Source organism: Tamandua tetradactyla, chromosome 18 (assembly GCF_023851605.1).
Source record: "Tamandua tetradactyla isolate mTamTet1 chromosome 18, mTamTet1.pri, whole genome shotgun sequence".
Classification (NCBI taxonomy): Eukaryota; Metazoa; Chordata; class Mammalia; order Pilosa; family Myrmecophagidae; genus Tamandua; species Tamandua tetradactyla.
This window is the reverse complement of record NC_135344.1, coordinates 42,491,308-42,507,875: the sequence shown is the minus strand read 5'-3', so window position 1 is coordinate 42,507,875 and position 16,568 is coordinate 42,491,308. Positions and strand designations below refer to the sequence as shown.

Below are 16,568 nucleotides of genomic sequence, written 5' to 3'. Positions count from 1 at the left end.
TGCATGAATACATATAAATATGACTCATAGAGTTTAACTGACTGTTGATTATGCTTAGCTATGAACTACCAGATGTGCAGGGGAATTGAAGAGAGCCAACATTAAATATATCCCTCAGGCTACATATCTTACTTTACTCATAGCAACTTGCGAACTGCAACTGAGATCCTATCATCCTATGTAATCAAGGGTGAGGTGGAGAGAAGCTGCAAGAATCCAGTATGGATCAGGGTGAAAAAAGTAACTGAAGATCTTGAAGAGAGAAATAGATGCTACACAACATGAGGTCCTGTCTGCTGAGTGGTCAAAAAAGAGAAGAGGATTGATGCTGTGGGATATAGTTGAGATACAAACTTCTCTTTGTTCCTTGGGAGACTGTCCTTATATCTTGACATATTATCTGATTATATGCTATTTCTGCTTTGTGTGTTTGGTTATTATTTCAAATCAGGGATGGTAAAATCTCTCTGACCAACCTAAGTGTATGGAAGCCTCGAGCCAAAATGTTTTATTCATGAATGATGTCTTTTCTTTAATAAACTATAAAAATGTGAAACAATAAAAGTGATATATACCTAATAATGAGTGAACCAATAAACCCACTGGGCAACTTTGCTCTGTGAGTGGAAAAAATTGACTTTGTATAACAAATTGCAGAATTATTAGTCCTGTTTGAAATCTCTTTTATATTACACCATTTACTTTAATTCTTACTACTTTGACCATTATCATACATTATGTATTTTTCTTTGTGCTTTTTGGGAGAGGGAGTGATGCCTGCAGTGTACTCTTGAACTTTTAAGGCCTCTGAGCAAGTTGAGGGGAAGGCCCTGACCAGCTGGCAAAGGGAGAGCAGGGGGCCCTCACTTCAAATGCCTCTTCTAATATTTTGATTGACAGAACCCCCCGTTTTCCTCTGGGTGTAAGGAAAGTCAAACATTAGAAATAAGCAGGTACTTGCCTCCAGTGGCTTCCAGTATTTCTTACAACACCTGCCAATGGATATTCCTTTATAATTACATACATAAATATGATCAATCTCAAAACCCTGGAATTTTAAAGAATTCTGAGAAGGCAAAAGACTATATAGGTATGTAAATCTATATAAAAACTTAGCCTCCTTGCAAAGAATTGCCCAAATTAGCAAGGAAAAATATAATAAACATTGAAAAGCTTCTATAGCGGCAACAAACTTTGAAGGACAACTATCAGCCTTGTAGATGTGATTAGCTAAGCATGCATTAATGAATTAAAATGACAGAGAAATACGCCAGACTTGATATCTTTCAATTACAACCTTTAAAAGTTTTGAAAGAATTATACTCTCTCCACCTATCTTCAGCAGCAATTTTGGCTTCAGCTTCAGTGATGTACTCCCTAGATTTTAGTTTGGACAGGCATGCTGTAGTGAATGGCCCTAGATTCACTCTGACATGTGGTGGGAAAACAAGGAGACCATAGTGGTGTGAGGGGTGGGTCGCAGAATGCATCTGTTTCTCAGATTTTCAGAATCTTGAAAATCATGAGCGATCAGGGATAATTACAAAAGGTTATTTTACTCTATACTCTATGGGGAGTTGCAAACATGCAGTGCAGCAAGATTGGTGACTGTAGCGCTGGGGAGTTCAGTCCTCTCACCAAGGCACTAATGGAGGGACCCTCCATCTATTGGATGTTCCCACATGCGGTCACTTTGTACATCACAGGGCAGGAGTGAAAAATGGCAAGATGACCATAGACTCGTCTTTTGAGTACCTTTCTGGAGCAAAGACTTGCAACTGTATTATTGGAATCTATTTTTATTCCCATAATGCTGTATCCCAAGACACCTGTGCTACATATGGATGAGGAAATTGGGCCTGGAGGGATAGAATCACTTTTTCAAAGCCATAATCTATCTAGATAGGGAGAGGTATGAACTAAAATCCAAATCTTCTGGCTTGATCAGAGTATTTTCACTGTATTTTTCTGTAATACAGTTTTTTTTTAATTGCATAGTATAACATATATACAAAGCAAAGAAATAAAAAGCAATCGTTTTCAAAGCACTCTTCAAAAAGTGGTTATAGGATAGACCCCAGAGTCTGTCATGGGCTACTATATGATCTTCTCATATTTTTCTTCCTAGCTGCTCCAGAATAAAGGAGGCTAGAGGGCTTAAATACTTTTTTTATTATCACGATCAACTTTTCTTCCCTTCATTTTTTGTGAATAGTAACATATATACAAAAAGCTATGAAGTTCAAAGCACAGCACCACAATTAGTTGTAGAACATATTTCAGATTTTGACACGGGTTACAATTTCACAATTTTATGTTTTTATTCCTAGCTGCTCTAAAATACTGGAAACTGAAAGATATATCAATTTAATGATTCAGCATTCATATTCATTTGTTAAGTCCTATCTTCTATATATAATTCCACCATCACTTTTGATCTTTCCATACCTCTCTTTGGGGTTGTCTGGGCTATGGCAATTCTAAATTTTGCTATTGGAAGGGTCTGTCACTAATATGGGGTAGGGAGATGTAACTATCTGATGTTCTGGAGAGGCTAGTCTAGGTTTCAGGACTTATCTGGACCAGGGAACCATCTGGAGTTTGTAGGTTTCTGGGATATTACTCTAGTGCCTGGAACTCTTGTGGAATCTCATAAATTGCCCTAGGTGTGCTTTAGGATTGGCTGGAATGGTCCTGGTTGGGGGTTGGCAGGTTATGATAGGTAGCAAGGTCTACCTGAAGCTTGTGTAACAGTAACCTCCAGAGTAGCCTCTCGAATCTATTTGAACTCTCTTTGCCACTGATACTTTATTAATTACACTTCTTTTCCCCCTTTTGGTTAGTATGTAATTGTTGAACCTCTGGTGCCACGGCTGAATTCATCCCTGGGAGTCATCTCCCATGTTGCCAAGGAGACTTTCACCCCTGGATGAAGTCATGTCCCATGTAGTGGGGTAGGCAATTATTTCACTTGCAGATTTGGGCTTAGAGAGACTGAGGCCACATCTGAGCAAAACAGAGGTCCACCAGAAATCCCTCTTAGGTGTGCCTAGAAGTAGTCTAAGCTTCTCTGCTACCTACATAAGCTTCACAAGAGTAAGCTTCATGATCAATGGTGTGGCCTATTGATTTGGGTATCCCTAAAGTTTGACACAGTATCAGGGGATTCCCTGATGGTAAGGTTTAATAGTTCCATAGTCTTTCTCCCCTCCTTCAGGGGACTTTGCCAGTACTTTTTGATTATCTGCTTAATGTACTCTAGGATATTTCCAAACATTACAATAATCCATACAGAATTAAAGGACCTCTTTCTTATTCTGTGCTTCCTGTGTTTCAGTTGTTCAAATGAGTTATACAAATAGGTTGAATTAGATTATGCACTACAGAAAATTTCAGTTCCAGACCACATAAACCTTTCTTCCACTGGTCAAAGAGTATGTGTGGTTCTAAAATATAGACATTGTCTGCCTTACATCTATGTTCTGAATTATTTTAACTTCAACCTATTTGGCTTCATTCTTATCTCTAAATAACAGGTTATATAAAACAGCCTCTAAAATTCAGAAATAATAATCACCACTCTGGACTTAATGTGTCTGCTCTAAAACTTACAGTCTAGGACACTGTTTTCTTATAAGCATTTTCCAAAGGTGACTATACCATTGTTGTTTTTTGTTTCTGGCTTATTTTGTCTCACCAAATGTCCCACATGTTCATTCACATTGCTGCATGCCTCATGACATTGTTCCTTTCTGTAGCTGCACAACCTTCGTTCAAAAGTATACACCATTGTTCACCAATCTACTTCTCTGTCAATGCATCCTTCAGTCACCTACATTCATCGGGTATCATGTAGATGGCCCAAAGTCCACAGTCCATCAATATTCTCAATTTTAGGTAATTTAATTGTTCCAAAGAGACTGAAAACCAACAAACACACCCTCACCAAACAGGAAATCTAAACCTCCTCTTAACTCTTGTCCCTCACCCCATTATTTACCTCTGCCATTGCTGTGATAGTGCTGATGGTTTCCTTTTGAACATAGCTCATGGCATGCAATAGCAGTTTTCCCCCTGTACCCTGCACTTAAATACTCTTTATAAAAGAATCATATCTTTGAAGTAATTCTTATGAGAACTCATTCATTTCTAGTGTGAGTTGGTGGGACACGTAGGTCTATAAAACCCCTTTCAATTTTGTTAATCTTCAATATGGTAATATTACTTCTAGACCCATTAAAAAATCACCTTCACTCCTATCTATTCCCTTACATTGGAGTTCAACCTCATTAGCTAATGGTTCACCCATCTCTAGCTTCTATGTATCTCTAAGTCCCTCAGAATAATATATTCTGCATTATAAACCTCTGATTACATCTTTATGCTGGTCATAAAAGTGAAATCATACAGTATCTGTCCTTTTGTGTCTGGTTAATTTCAATCAGCATTATATCCTCAAGGCTCATCCATCTTGTCATGTGCTTCAGGATGTCATTTTGTCTTACTGCTGCATAATATTCCATTGTATATATATATATATATATATACCACATTTTGTTGATCCACTCATCTGTTGATGGGTATTTGGTTTGTTTACATCTTTTGGGGATTGTGAACAATGTTGCTATGAACATCAGTGTGCAAATGTCTGTTTGTGTCGTTGCTTTCAGCTCTTCTGGGTATATACCAAGTAGTGCTATTAATGGGTCAGAGGGCAACTCGATATCTAGTTTCCTAAGGAACCGCCAAACATTCTTCCATAGTGGCTGCACCACTATACATTCCCATCAGCAGTGCATAAGTGTCCCAATTTCTCCACATCCTCTCCAACATTTATAGTTTCCTGTTTGTTCATAGCGGCCATTCTCATAGGTGTGAGGTGGTGTCTCATTGTAGTCTTGATCTGCCATTTCCCTTACAGCCAGTGAAAATGAGCATCTCTTCATTTGCTTTTAAGCCATCTGTATTTGATCTTCAGAAAAATGCCTATTCATATCTTTAGCCCATTTTATAATTGAATTGTTTGTTCTTTTGTTGTAGAGTTGTATAATTTCTTTGTATACACAGGAAATCAAACCTTTGTCTGATGTGTGATTTCCAAATATTTTCTCCCATTGAGTTGGCTGCCTCTTCACCTTTTTAACAAAGTCTCTTGTGGTGCAGAAGCATTTGATTTTGAGGAGTTCCCATTTATCTATTTTTTTTTTCTTTTATTGTTTGTGCTTTGGGTGTAAAGTTTAGGAAGCTACATCCTATAACTAGGTCTTAAAGATGTTTTGTTACATTTTCTTCTAGTAGTTTTATGATGCTAGATCTTATATTTACGTGTTTGATCCACCTTGAGTTAATTTTTCTGTACAGTGTAAGATAGGGGTACTCTTTCATGCTCTTGGCAATTGATATCCTGTTCATCCATGCCCAATTATTGAAAAGGCTATTTTGTCCCGGTTCAGAGGATTTGGGGGCCTTATCAAAAATCAATTGACCATAGATTTGGTGGTCTATTTCTGCACTCTTGATTTGATTCCATTGGTCAATTGCTTCTGTCTTTGTGCCAGTACCATGCTGTTTTGACCACTGTGACTTTATAACAGTTTTAAAGTCAGGGAGTGTCAATCCTCCCACTTTGTTTTTCTGTTTTAGAATGCTTTTAGCTATTTGGGGTCTCTTTCCCTTCCACATGAATTTGGTAGTCAGCTTTTCCAAATCTTCAAAGTAGTTGTTGGAATTTTGATTGGTATTGTGTTGAATCTGTAGATAAATTTGGGGAGAATTGACATCTTAACTATATTTAGGCTTCTTATCCATGAGCAGGGAATGTCTTACCACCTATTTAGATCTCCTTTGATTTCTTTTAGCAATGTTATGTAGTTTTCTGTGTACTGTTAGGTCGGGAGAATAGGGAAGGTCACCACGACTTGAGCTGTGTAAAATGAACCACCCTTCTAGACAGCACCTAACCCCCTTGCTTAAAAACTACCCGCACCAGGACCCAGCGGCGAGCTCACCACTCCCTACCTTGAGTTCTGTGAGCTCTGCCTGGGAGTGTAGGAATAAACTCACTCACTCTAAGGTTTTTTGGTCTGCCTCTTCTCTCTTTCACCTCCTAAACCTTGCATGTACAAGTCCTTTACATCTCTAGTTAAGTTCATTCCTAAATATTTTATTCTTAAGTTGCTATTTTGAATGGAATTTTTTCCTTAACTGACTCCTCACCTAGGTCATTGTTTGTATGTAGAAATGTTGCTGATTTTTCACATTAATTTTCTATCCCACCACTTTTCTGAATTTGTTTATTAGCTCAGGTAACTTTGCTGTAGATTTCTCAGAATCTTCCAAATATAGTATCATATCATCTGCAAATAATGAGAGTTTTACTTCTTCCTCTCCAATTTGGATGCCTTTTATTTCTTTGTCCTGCCTGATTGCTCTACTTAGAATTTCTAGACAATGTCAAATAATGGTGGTGACAGTGTGCATCTTTGTCTTGTACCTGATCTTAGGGGGAAGGCTTTCAGTCTCTCCCCATTAATGCTGGCTATTGGCTTTTCATATATTCCCTTTATCATATTGAGGTAGTTACCTTTGGTTCCTATCTTTAGAGTGTTTTTATAAGAAACAGATGCTGAATTTTGTCTAATGTTTTTTCAGCATCACTCAAGATGATCATGTGATTTTTCCATTTTGAGTTGTTAATGTGCTATATTACATTAATTGATTTTCTTGTGTTGATCCATCCTTGCATTCCTGGTATAAATCCCACTTGGTCATGGTGTATAATTCTTTTAATATGCTGTTGGATTTGATTTGCTAATATTTTCTTGACAATTTTTGTTTCTATGTTCATTAGGAAGATTGTCCTGTAGTTTTCCTTTCTTATAGCATCTTTACCCAGTTTTGGTATTAAAATAATATTAGTTTCATAAAATGAGTTAGGTAGAGTTCATTTTCCTCAATTTTTTGGGAAAGTTTGAGCAGGATTGATGTTAGTTCCTTTTGGAAAGTTTGATAAAATTCCCTGTGAAGCCATCTGGCCCAGGGCTTTTCTTTATAGGAAGATTTTTGATGACTGATTGAATCTCTTTATTTGTGATTGATTTGTTGAGATCTTCTATTTCTTACTGAATCAGTGTAGCTTGTTTGTGTGACTCCAGGAATTTGTCCATTTCATCTAAGTTGTCTAGTTTGTTGGCATATAGTTATTCATAGTATCCTCTTATGATTTCTTTTATTTCTTCAGGGTCTGTGGTAAGGTACCCCTTCTCATTTCTGATTTTGTTTATTTGCATCCCCTCTCTTTTTTTCTTTTTCAGTCTTGCTAGTGGCCCAACAATTTTACTGATTTTCTCAAAGAACCAACGTTTATTGGTTTTATTGATTCTTTCTATTTTTTTTCTCTCATTTATTTATCTTTGCTTTAATCTTTGTTATTTCTCTTCTATTTGCTTTGGGGTTAGTTTGCTGTTCTTTCTCAGGTTCCTCCAGGATTGCTGTTAAGAACTCAATTTTTGCTCTTTCTTGTTTTTTAACATATGCATTTAGGGCAATAAATTTCCCTCTCAGCACAGCCTTTGCCTCGTCCCATAAATTCTGATAAGTTGTATTCTCATTTTCATTCATCTCCAGATAGCTACTGATTTCTCCAGAAATTTCTTCTTTGACCCACTGGTTGTTTAAGAGTCTGTTATTTAATCTCCATATATTTGTGAATGTTCTCATTCTTTGGTGGTTATTGAGATCCAGCTTCATCCCACTGTGATCAGAGAAAGTGCTGTGAATAATTTCAATGTTTTTAAATTTATAAAGATCTGTTTTGTGCACCAGCATATGCTCTATCCTGGAGAATGTTCCATGAGCACTAGAGAAGAATGTATACCTTGTACTTTGGGGTGCAATGACCTATATATGTCTGTTAGGTCTAATTCATTTATCAAGTCATGTTACACTGATGCTTCTGAACATGGGTGCCCAGCAGCCAGGGAGGATGTAGCTATGTGGCTGCACTGATCTGGGGGGCATAACCCTGGTGTGTGCTGGTCTAAGGCACAGGGCCCTTTGTGCACATGCATAGAGCTGTGGCAGCAGGTTACTATTATGGCTCCATGGATTGGGGGCAGTTGTGACCCAGCTGCTCAGGCCAGCACTTTCTTAGAGCTGGTGAATGAGGCTGAGGGTTGTGCGCATGCGTGGTTCTAGGACTGCTGTAAAGTGTGGTTCGCAGAGCTGAATGATGTGATTGGGGGCCCATGTGCATGCGTGGGCCTGGGAGTGCTGTAAACAGACATACAAAGCTCAGGGAGGGTGGGGTGTGGCTGTGAAAAACTATGGGTGTGGGCTGGGCTAGCCTAGGTATGGAAGTTAGTGCCCACAACCTATATGTGCTGGCAACAGCCTACAGGGAACAGGAAGGGGAAGGTTGGGCTCAGGATGTAATAGGAGAAGTGGGTTGGGCTGCTCTTGAGGTAGGGATGTGGGGCAGATACCTGCGTTGGGGGCTGGTGGGATGAGGGTGCCTGGAGCATGGGGAATGGGATCAGGTGATGGTGTTCAGGTGCGTGGGGTGTGGGATGAGTCACCAGTCACAGGTCTGTGCCAGTAAGGGTAGCATGTTCAAGGAATGTGGCCTGGCTTACTTCCTAGTCCCATGTTCCATTCCGTGCACTCTCGGGGGATCCGTAGCTCCAAGCTTCCATGTCAGGCTCCAGCTTTCTGACTCTCAGTTCCTTGGCCTCTGCAACCAGGGCTGCTACGTGTGATGCAGAAGGCTCTCCCAAGTCAGCCACCCTTCTGAATTGCCGCCTCAGTCGCCCTCCTGTCTCTTCTCTAACTTTTCCATGGAGCAGGACTAATCTCAAGCTACTCCAGTTGGCCATCTTCTCAGAAGTCTGTAATATAGTTTTGACTCAGTTTTGGAGCTTTGGCTATAGAGGTTCATTAATTTCCCTTCTTGAGCTGCTGATTAATTTTACTCTACAGTTATCTCCCTTATTGGGCTCTCACAATCCATGGCTACTATGTGCCTGCCCCAAATGCTCTGGGCAAGGTACCAAAAACTGGGGGCAGCCTCTAGCTCCCAAGACATAAAGATTATTCAAGTTAGCCAGTCTGCAAAGTATCAGGGAAACCTAACTAATCCTACCTCACTTGTAATACTTACCTGCCTCCAATGTTTCCAGCTTTCTATTACTCTATCCCTAGGTGCCACTCTATGTGGTTCTATGCAGTCAGCTTTACTCTTTTGGAGCTACAATTAATTAAGACTTCTGCCTTTCATCTATCCAAGTGTCTTTGTACTGTGTGCCACCATACAAACAATTTTAAACATACTTACTACCTTATAATTATAAAACATCATCACACTCTGCATATAGGTGCACCCAAAACTTACTGATTCTTACAGTCATTGATCAAACATTGAGAATCTACTGTGGTTAGACACTCTTCTGAGCTCTAGAGAAACTGTGTTGCTTGCTATGATCGAATTTATATTCTGCTCTAATTAACAAGAAGAGCATCATAATTATATAAAATATTAGGAAATGAAAATTCATATGTAACAAAAAATGAAGCCAATAAAAAAAAGTTTGAGTATTGCAGAGGGATTATTTTTGATATATTGTTCAGAGAATCTTTGCTAAGGAGGTGACAATTCAGCAGAGGCAAGAAAACAGCAAGTAAGTCCTGAAATAATTCTGGAGACAAGACTGTTAACCAGAGAGAAGATAAAGGCAGAAAAGCAAAACAGCTTGATTTATTTGAGGATCAATCAGCAAGAAGTCTTGTATGGCATGAGCAGGGAAAGCATGGAGAATCTTGTAAGGGTGTCAGATTGGAGGGGCAAGCTGAGTCAGATCCTACTGAGCCTAGTAGGTGATGCTCCAGTGTTTGGATTTTCCATTAAGTATTACAGGAAACCATTGCAATTTTTGGCCAGAGCATCGAAATGATCTGATGTATGACTTAGAGGGATTACTCTAGCTACCCTGGTATAAACAGAGACAAAGGGGATGAAGACAGAAAGCTGAGACCAGTTTGGAAGCTAATATATGTGGTTAAAAGAGAGAGAGAGAGAGAGAGAGAGAGAGAGAGAGAGAGAATGGTGACGTGTTTTAGGAAGTAACTAGGCACTTGGTAAGAGGTGAAGAGAATTAAGATGCGTAATGAAAAAAAACAAAAAAACAAAACAAAAGAGCCAGCATTTGTTTATTGCTTAGATGTAGGAGGTGAGGGGGTAAGGTTTGCCTAAGCAACTGGGTGACTGGTAGTACCAGGTTTTGAGATGGAGATAATTTTGGGATCTGGGGAGTATGAATTTTATTTTAGATATACTATGTTTCTGACACTTAGTAGACATCTAAATGGATGAATCACTCATCTATATAAAGGGTGGTTCTCATACATGAATGATAATAGGGATTCCAATAATATTCTAGGTTATTATAAGAATTATAAATTCAAATGAAGCAGACTTATACAAAATAATATTGCCTAGCAAATGCTCTAGTTACTTTCAGTATATAGAAATCTCTATTTCTTTAGTAACCTGAAGAGTGCTTTACTTGTCATCTTACTTTCATTCTCTCTTTTATATATATATATATTTTTTTTGAAGGAGGAATCAAAGTCGAGTGGAAGGAAAGTGTGCAAAACTGTGCTGCTACCCCTGGACATACTTCTGTGTATACAGAACTGTAGATGCCAGTGGAGAGCAGAGAAAAATCCATATTGATGGTGTTGAGGATGATAATACTGATGTCCAACATTCCCTGGTGTTTCCATGGCAGTCTGTACATATTACTATTTATTGTAATTAATATACTTAATTATAATTATCTGTTCTCTAGTTGGTGAATTTCATTAGAAAAGGGAATTTGTGCTTTTCATCCAGTATCCCCAGAGTTAAAGACAATGATGGGCATATGGCATATTTTCAATGTGCATTTGTTTAATACATGAATAAAATACATTTCCATTAGAAATGGAAGCTGGATTTTGAGGAAGAGGAATGTAACATTATAACCCCACTCTAATTATAACATCAATTTATATTACAACTATCCAAAAATAATGACGAAACACCTCAAATATCTAGGATTGTGAAGTTCAGCTTGTTCACGGTCATTAATTAAATTTTACAAGTAAGTTTCTGAGTTACTAGACCTGTAACGATCTTCTTGAAGCATGATAGAGGAAAAAAAAGTTAAGGTTTTGCATCTGTAGCAGAAAGGTTTTTTCCAAGTGCAATATGTTCCTTTATTGGGTAATGTACATTTGGATGTCATAAATTTAATAAACATATGGTGAAAATATCAGTGGATGCAGAAATGGTTTAAATAAGTTGATGGATTCATGTGATATTATAAACAGAAATTCCAAAACATGTTCATGCCTGAGTTTGTCCATGTTATGTGAGAACAATTTCAGAGAAAATATGACAACAGGCCTTCCCACATATGACATCTTTTCTGAATGGATACTAAGTGTGAGCCATTTTGCCACTCCTTCTATTCTTGTGTAACAGAGTAGTAACTCATTCCTGGCCTATCTTACAATCGGTTCACATCTTTTCCATACGCATTGATTCTGAAATTTCTATCTCCTGGCACCAATTATCTTTTCATTGTTCAATGGCATCTTTGGGTGGAAGGAAAGGAGATATTTTCAAATTTTAATTATTTTATATATTTTTCAATCTGATATTACTTATGGCGCAGGGTTCTTCTGGTTCTTCATTATACAGTTTGGAAGAAATAAATTAGAGCCAATATCACTGTGTTGTACACCAGCCTGGAAGGCACAGATTTACTCTTTTTGCTTTAAAACATCCATTTCCAAACATCTGGGGGACAGAAACATACCACCTTTATTTTAATGACTGCTTTGAAAAGGTTTTTTTTTTTTTTTAACTTTTCTAAAGAGACAGAGTTGAGGATGACATCCATTTTTATGAACTGTTGAAGAGTTAGGTGCCTGAATCTAACAGTCTTGTCAAACCCCCTGTGGCCATAAAAATGGGGTGATCTGAGGCAGGGACAAAGTTAAACAGTTTAAGGCAGTGACCTTGCGCCTGGACAGATGCAGCTCAGCATCTTAAACCAATAGCTGAAGTGATTTGCATGTAATTTCCTCTGGATGGAATGGACAGCTGGTAAAATCTTACACTTATTAATCTTGCATGGCACACTCATCTCATAATTTTTAATCTTTGGGATATCAAGCAAAGAATAGTCCTACTATTTCCTTTTAGGACTGATGGGAAGCAATGAGCCATACATTACATTTCTGAAGTTTCTGGGGGTGGGTCAGAATTGGAAAGCTTGTTCTGCCCAAAGGTGAAGGATGTAATACTATTCTGTTGCAGCAAAACAAAATACTTTGTGGTTCTCAAAGTTCCTAAGGGATGGCTATTAAACCCCGGAAATTATTTTTTTATCTACATCATGAGAGGGGAGTAAGGGCAGAGGGTGTTTAATGTTTTCCCTTTCAGGAAAGTTTGTAGCATTTCAAAGCCTTTGGCGTCTTCAGCTTAAACTAAATCAGTACAGCCATAAAAATGTACCTACTCCCCCACAAACCTTACTGGCTGTTTTAAAACCCACTGCAGTGTGTAACATGGAGAATTTAAGACTTTTTATGTGTTTGGACAATGAGCTTGGATGCAGAGTTTTATAAGGCTACAAAGTGACATGAATTAATAACCCTATAATTTAATCAACTTGGTACGGAAGGTGGGGATATGGACATGACAAGAACAGTAAGAGAATTCATGATAGAGTTTTAAATCCCTTGCTTGGGGATGTCCCTCTCACATAACCTACAGGGGCAATAAAATGTTGCTGCCATTTGTGGATTAATTTCAGAACAAAATTTTAACACTTTAATCTATTTAATCTGCATTCTCCTCCCAGTTGTCTCACACAAGGGAAGCAAGAGGTATGTTTGAAGGAGTAGGGAAGTAAAGGCTTTTCCTTTTAGTTAAATATTTCTACTGAAAAAGGATTCCACTTAAGGGGGGCTAGTCTGCTTTCCATTCTCCTTCTTGACATTCTACCCTCCAGTCCTAAATGGATTTGTCCTAACATTTTCTCTCCCATCTCTTCCATCTGACACACTCATGAAACACGTATCACATCTAAATTCATGCCCCATCTTATACCTTTCCTTATTTTGATTCCCCTCCATGGAGCTCCCTTCTCCCTTATATTCAACTCACATCCCATTTCTCCATGAGTTCTTCTCAATCATCTATTAATTACCATTTATATGTAAGTCATGAGAGTATCTATTTGCAATAGAGTTATTGTAAAACACAGCCTGAACTCTGTGCTTCTCATTCTCCATAACACTAAGTCCAAGAAGGGATGCAGCTGTGGTTTATTGTTGATTAATAAGATGAAATGTTCTGTGTGTCATCCTCATGTTATCATACAAATAAAGGCCTGGATTCAAGGTAGGAGCTTTTAAGTAAGTAAGGATCAGTGACTTCAGATAACTAAACAATGATCCAGATAACTAAACAAACTCTAACACATACCAACAAATTTATTTTCTCCTATAAGCTATGTTCTGAAAATTGAAATAAAGGAAGTATTTAAGGTTGACTTATGTTCAAATTCTGTTACTAATACATTGTTTCATCTCTAGAAGACTAGAGCATTACCTGAGCTGGTCATCGCTACCAAATCATAAAGGCAGGAAGAGTTACTCAGAAGGGGAAGACATTGGGACTGTGGATGCACGCTATGCTTTACATCCAGACCAACATAAGTTATAAAATGTCAGAGAAGGAGAAGCATGTTGAGGCTTATTCATTGTTTAGTTTTACTTTTATCATTGTTTTAAATGGGATGCCAGATCAACAGTTCTTCTGTTTCAACTTTTTTGCTAAAGGAAGCTTGAAGATGATAAATTTGCTTAATTCTATCCTTAATATGCTCTAGATAGTTTGGTGCATGGGTGTGTGTGGGGCAGTAGGGGGTGAATCTTGACTTTTAAAACTTGATTTGCATAAACTTGTATTTACCTAAATACAAACCAAGCAAAACTCACTGTACAGCATTTTAGATTGCTAACCGTGATGCCAAGTCAAAGGAAATGTGCAGAATTGGAACCAATTTGAGAAAAACATGGGGCCTGAAAATTATCAAGCTGTTTTATGGCTCAGAAGAGAGGAAGACAATGGAATATCTTCCATTTCTCAGTATGTGTTATTTAGTTCAATTTTTTGAAGCAAATCATGGAGAAATTGTCAATATACCATTTGCCTCCATGCTGTAACAGTGTAAAACTATTTTGAACTAAGATGTTTTCTATTTAAATGTTTTAGTCCCCATCAGAGATGTCATAGGAGAACAATATTCATTTCTTTGAAAAAAAAAAAGAAGAAGATGCGTTACTGGAATGATACATTGGAAGCAGAATTCTACTGGAACAATCTTGGAAAAGTATTTTTTAAAAATAAATTTCTCTATAGGCAGGAAATCCACAGATTCTTGTAAACATCAAAGAAATATTTTAGTGCTTCTGCTCAGAGAATCTTAATAGTGCACTTTGGCACAGGCCTACCCTCATTTAGCAAAGTGAAATATGAGAACTCTTACACTGTTTGCTAACAGTGACCATACCTTTTAATTCTCCAATTTCAATACTTGAAATTGTATTTTTGGTAAATATAATGTAATGGTTTGAAAGGATTCTGTGCCCTAGAAATCCGTGTTTTAATTCTAATCCCATTTTGTAATGGCAGCCGTTTCTTCTAATCCCTATTTAGTACTGTATGTTTGAAACTGTAATTAGATCATCTCCCTGGAGATGTGACTCAATCAAGAGTGGTTGTTAAACTAGATTAGGTGGAGATGTGTCTCCACCGATTCAGGTGAGTCTTGATTAGCTTATTGGATTCCTATAAAGAGAGGAAACATTTTGAAGAAAAGAGGAGAATCTGAGAGAACAGAAAATGCCACAGCACCATGAAGCAGAAAGTCCACCAGCCAGTAACTTTTGGAGATGAAGAAGGAAAATGCCTCCCAGGAAGGTGGAGAGGAAGCTAGCAGATGATGTCATGTTTGCCATGTGTCCTTTCAGCCAAGAGAGAAACCCTGACTGTGTTTGCCATGTGCCTTTCCACTTGGGAGAGAAACCCTGAACTTCATCAGCCTTCTTGAACCAAGGTATCTTTCCCAGGATGCCTGAGGTTGGACATTTCTATAGACTTGTTTTAATTGGGACATTTTCTTGGCCTTAGAACTGTAAACTAGCAACTTACTAAATTCCCCTTTTTAAAAGCCATTCCATTTCTGGTAGGTTGCGTTCAGGCAGCTGGCAAACTAGAACATATGAATTTATGTAGATACAAATATATGCTGTTAAAGATAAGGTTAGTGTTGATTAGATGTGCAAGGTGACATGGCAGTCTCTATGTCAAAGATCATGTGGAAATTTTAACTTTTTTTTAATTCAGGCAAATTCCTTATTGAAATTTGCTCTTAGTATAATTGTATCTTATCTTTTATTTTATTTGCATAATTTTGATATGACTTTATTCAATAATTTTGTTTCTAATGAAATTAAGAGTGAGGGAGAATATAAATTCAAAAATAAAACACAAAAATAAAAATTGCATTGAATTTTATCTCATAATAATAAAATAATCATGAGTTTATATGGAAAGTAATATATATCAAACAAATGAGAGAAAGGTCAACTCTTCCTTATAATAGAATTCCAACAAACAAATGTAAAAGGAAACAGAAAATCACCATCAGAAAAACACTACAGTGAAGAGTCACAGACAAGTTCCACTGACGAATGCTGATACTAATGGGCAAAAAATTTAAGGGGAAAGGATTTGCACATTCCAAAGTATGTCTTCCAATATACTTATTACCTAAAAGGGGAAGTATGATAACTTTACAGTGGAGAAACCTAGAAGACACCACTTTAATCAGGTGATAAAAGTTACCAACATCAGTAATAAAATATATTGATATTATGAACCCTTGACATGATGGATTGGGAAGGACACACTATCACATACGTGGTATTGTTGCTAAAAATGCATAATCTCATTCCAGTCATTATAAAATATCAGAGAAGCACAAGTTCACCAACCAGTTTTCTAGTACTCTTCAAAAGTGTTAAAATTATGAAAAAACAAGGAAAGGGTAAGGAATTGTTAAAAATTAGAGTAGATGAAGGAGAAGTTTCAATAAATTCAATGTGGAATACTGTATAGAATATTGGAACAGAGAATGACATTAGAGAAAAAACTGGTGAAATTCAACAAGGTTTATGACTTAGATACCGATTCTAATTTCCTAATTTTAAGAATTGTACTAAGATTATGTAAGATGTTAACATCATGGGAAGCTGGGTTAGGGGTATATAGAAATTCTCTGTAATCTTTTTGCAACTTTCTTTAAACTAAAGTTTAAAAGCAGTAAAAAATAATCACGTATATTTGAAAGAAATTAAATTTCAATAAAAAAGATAAACATTTTGTATGTCTCTCTGTTTGTGTTTATATCATATATTATCTGCCAATACATGATATACATTTGTTTCCTCCT

General features: G+C 37.3%; 1 long non-coding RNA gene across 3 annotated transcripts in view; it reads left to right on the top strand.

Moving 5' to 3' along the window:
• The window catches only part of LOC143662628 (uncharacterized), an 85,352-nt gene extending 74,588 nt beyond the window's left edge, over positions 1–10,764 (top strand). For all 3 annotated transcript variants that reach the window (XR_013165493.1, XR_013165491.1, XR_013165492.1), the window contains one exon: positions 10,613–10,764. This is a non-coding gene — a long non-coding RNA (uncharacterized LOC143662628). The remainder of the gene's footprint in view (positions 1–10,612) is intronic.
• Positions 10,765–16,568: the final 5,804 nt, after the last annotated feature.